Below are 4,550 nucleotides of genomic sequence, written 5' to 3'. Positions count from 1 at the left end.
CTGTGTAGCAACCTTCATTGAAGGATATTCAAAACAAATAGCAAAGGAAATTTGCTATGAACATATACCCATTATACTGATAGGTAAAATGAGGCAAAGGGAGACATGGCTTGGTGAAGGTCACACAAAGAATGACAGACAGAACAGAGTCCTGACTTCCCTGCTGTAACCACGGTCTCTTCGTTAGTAACTGAGGGCATGACAAGAAGGAAATGGATTCATGGTATAGCAGGACTTGTTCGTTAAGTGGGTGTGATGGACTTGCCCAGGCTGCAACCTGGAACAGGGGTACCGCTGAGCCCTCTGGCAAACCAACCTGGGCTCCCGCTCACACTGTGAGGCTGTGACAAGCTGCAATCCTCTCCAGGTTTTGCACTTCCACAGTCAGACACAGCCAGGAACAAACCCAGCTGCAGTTACATGAATGCTTTCACTAGGCACTTATGCACCAACAATAGAGAGGCTCAAGGCAATTCCCCCCCACCCCAGCTCCCCAGCCTAGGACCCCAGAGCTGCACCGTCTTACCCTGGTCAGAAGCCCAGTGAGGGTAAGTTATTTACCCAGTCCGCCCCTCCCTCCATGTGGAGAGTGCAAGGCACTGGCCCCAGTCCCTGAGCAGGTTTCCCTTTGGCATTTCAAACAACACACTGTATTAGGTAAATAAAATATCAACCTGATTTATTAACTACAGAAGGACAGATTCCACCTGTCTTCCATACACAGGCTAGAAATCCCTTCAGCCTGGGACCAAATCACCAGTTTGGTCCTTGTTCCTAAGGTTTTTCCAGGTGTTGAGTTATGGGGAGGAGTGAGGCCAAGTGATTTTGTTACTTCCACCTTTTATGGCGTCTTCCATTTGGAGGGAACTTCATTTTTCCAAGCAAAAGCCCCCGGAACAGTTAGTGGAAAAGTACAGGCACAAATGGAATCCAGCGTCACAGGAGCTGGTCACATGCCCTCGCACACTTTCATAACTTTAGGTACAAAAATGATACATGCATACAAATAGGGTGATCATATTCTGCAAATCATAACTTTTTCATTGATACCTTACATGACATCCTTTTATAAAATACATCATAATCATATCACCTTGGTAAATATGGGAGTCCCAGAGAGTTGCTTTCGGGTGCAGAATGTCACACCTCCCCGCTTCCAAGTATTTTTATTATACCACACCTTCTGCTTGGACACTTTGATTTCTTCAATGCCCATTGTGTCTTTCAACTCCTCCCTGAACCTTAACATGTGTTTAGTTACTGGTTTTCCTTTCCCCTCATTATCCCCTTGTAATGGGAGGCGGACTTTGGCGGGACACTACTGAGAGCATCAATTCAGAACAAATTGCTTAGAGCAGGGCAGTCACAGCCCAAGGCTGGGGGTCCTTTACATTTAAGGTGCCAAACCAGCCAAACAGAGAGGTCTTTAGCTCTCACTGGCTAACCAGAAGTCACACAAGCAATTCCCTCAGATACTCCAGTTCCCTTGTATCACCATCAGCACCGCTCCTTATGGGGATGAATGATTATGAAAACCAACACCCCAGTAAAAGAAAAAGGGTTCTAGTCATCCTAAAGGACCAAGCCACAGACTCAGGTCAATCTACAGAATAGATCTTACCCACAAATCACTCGCTTGTCAATCCTTTAGAATCTAATATCGACAGGTTTATTTTTAAAAAGAAAGAAATATAGATGAGAGTTATAATTGGTTACATGGAATCAAATATATACAACAATTGCAAAGTTCTTAGTTCAGGCTTGTTTCAGGCTTGATGGGATTACTGCTGATTTAAACCAATCAAGTCTATGGAGTAAAAAAACATCCCAGCCTGGATGGGTTGTTCAGTCCTTTGTTCAGACCTTCAGTTACAAGCACAGTTCCTCCAGAGGTCAGAAGCAGGATTGAAGACAAAATGGAGGGGATTCCAGGGCCTTTTATATCCTCTGCCAGGTGGAAGGACACCCCTTTGTCCTTACTGTGGAAAATCGGAGCAGCAAGATGGAGTTTGGAGTCACATGGGTAAGTCACATGTCCATGCATGACTCAGTTTTAAGGCGGCAGCCATTGCTCCCCTGCTATCTTGAACGTTCCCAGGAAGGCTTCTCACATGTGGATTGGGTCTCCCAAGGTCCACTGTCAGTTAAGTGTTTCTTGATTTGGCACTTACTCAGAATAGTCCTTTCTCAAGGAGCTGAAGAAATGCTTCACCGATGCTATGTAGAATCAAACACATTGAGATACAAGTACATGGCCAATATTCAACAAAGAGTCCTGTGGTATCTTATAGACTAACAGACGTACTGGAGCATAAGCTTTTGTGGGTTTATACCCATTTAATCAAATGCATAGCCACTATTTGTAAATTCAACTACAAAAATGATACACACATACAGACAGCAAAATCATAACCAGCAAATTACAAACTTTTCATAGACACCTGACTCGACCTTCTTTGTATAAGTTTTGGTGCTGCTATATGACATTGGTTGCAACAATGATCTATACGGTCACAGTTAATGTCAATAACGTCACAACCCTTCAGTAGCGATCTCAGCCTAAGGCGATCTTGGGGGTCTTGGTATGCCGGGTCTGATGAGGTAAGGAAGTAAGTGGGCTTTACATGTTGGCTAGCCCTCTGCAGAGCTGCTTCCCAACCCCAGGGTTATGCCCATGGACATAATCCACCCCCCTCTTGGACTTTCCTTATGATCCCCACTCCCAGCACTGGGACCTTCCCCTCCCCCTTTCCTAGAGGGTTGTGATCTGTGCTGTCAGGGCTAACAGGTGTGTCTTTTCACAGCTGCTTTCTGTGTCTTCCCAACCCAGGGAATTTTCTCCTCCCCTCTGTCAGTTGGGTCATTAGCATTTCCACAGACACCACAGACCTGCATCCTGTCTTAAAGAGACAGAGTTAGTTTTCACAACCACCTCAGGAACAAAGCCCTGAGAAGTCGGGAGCTGGATTGTGGTACCCTCCGTCACCCCCTCTCTATCCCCGAGAGGTCAGTTGTGTGACTGCTGCCCTCCAGCAAGTCAGTTACACAGTTCCCTCTCGAAGCCTGAGCTACCGGTTGGGTGCCTGGGAGCACAAATGCTGAATCTTCAATTCTGTCCTGGGCATCCTCCCCCATGTGATCAGTGAGGAGACATTTCTGTACCCCCACTATTCCTCCCCCAGTTTCCTCCTCTGGGCCCCCCTCTAGGACACATACCCCTATGCTCTCTGGAGTGGGATCTCTCCCCTTGTCAGCCGTGAAGGGCTCACAGCTAACAGCCTGGACAGTTGTCTCCGTGGCAGGCTGCACACACCCCTCCCTTCCCGAGGTGCTGTTGCCTCCTGCTGCAGTGTTAAAGGAACCCACAACCCACCTCCTCAGTGGTTTCTATGAGCCTATCACCCTTCTCTGGCTCCCCTCCCGAGCACATCTCCCTTTGCTCCCTAGCATTGGGTCTGTACCTTGTTTAGTAGCACTATGGTCCCTTCTGGCCTTAAAGTCTGTGACTCTGTAACAAGTTGTGCATTTTACCCTGCTTGCTGTGCCACTGTGCAGGACTTCCCTAAGGTACAGCCTGGAAGTGGGGTGCTGCTGAGCCCTCTGGCACACCAGTCTGAGTCCCATCTCACACGGTGAGGACCCTCCAGGTCCTGCACTCCTACAAACATTCATAGACAGGGACACCCCTGGCTGAGTCACAGGAATGCTTTCACGAACCACTCATGAACCAACAATAGAGAGGTTCCACCCAATTCCCCCCAGCTCCCCAGCCTAGGACCCCAGAGCTGCACCGTTTTATCCCGGTCAGAAGCCTGACCAGAGTAAGTTTATTACCCAGCCCGTCCCTCCTTCACTGTGGAGAGGACAACGCACCAGCCCCTGTTCCTGAGCAGATTCCCCTTTACAGTTCAAACAACACACTGTTAGGTAAAAAATATAAATCAGATTTATTAAGTACAGAGAGAGAGATTTTAAGTGATTAGAACTAATAAGCATACAGATCAAAGTAGATTATGTTCTTATGTACATGACATAGTTCCTACAAGATTTGTGGGAACTATATGACAGTGGTGAATATGGGGGTGTAAGAATGTTGCTTTGGGGTACAGCATGTCAGAGCAATATATCTATCAAACTAGAGCTCTCTAAGATCGAATTTTGTGTTTTTATATAAGGCATTCATCCATGTCCTGAAAAAGACTACATTCTGGTCTGTACCAAAGGAGAAAACCAAACTGAGGTACAGAGCAAAGGAATATGAAAGAGTGTTTTCCCCGCTACCCAACACACACGCAATATGTGACCCCCTGAAAATGTCCCTCTCACTTTCCTTGTTCAGTGAGTGTCACTGCACTTTCTGTTTGTCAGACCTCAGCGTCACACACATTATTGGATCAACAGACCTTTTGCCACAGTAACTGGGGAGCTGTTCGTCCCATCAGGTATATCATCATTTTCATGAGAAACCCCAAAGGAACATAGTCTCCTTACAAACCGAACGCTGCCCGGACTGATCTTTGGGAAGGTGTTTAAGCGGGTCAGGTTACATA

Source organism: Mauremys reevesii, unplaced genomic scaffold (assembly GCF_016161935.1).
Source record: "Mauremys reevesii isolate NIE-2019 unplaced genomic scaffold, ASM1616193v1 Contig108, whole genome shotgun sequence".
Lineage (NCBI taxonomy): Eukaryota > Metazoa > Chordata > Testudines > Geoemydidae > Mauremys > Mauremys reevesii.
The sequence above is the reverse complement of the archived record's forward strand: the minus strand, read 5'-3'. Positions refer to the sequence as shown.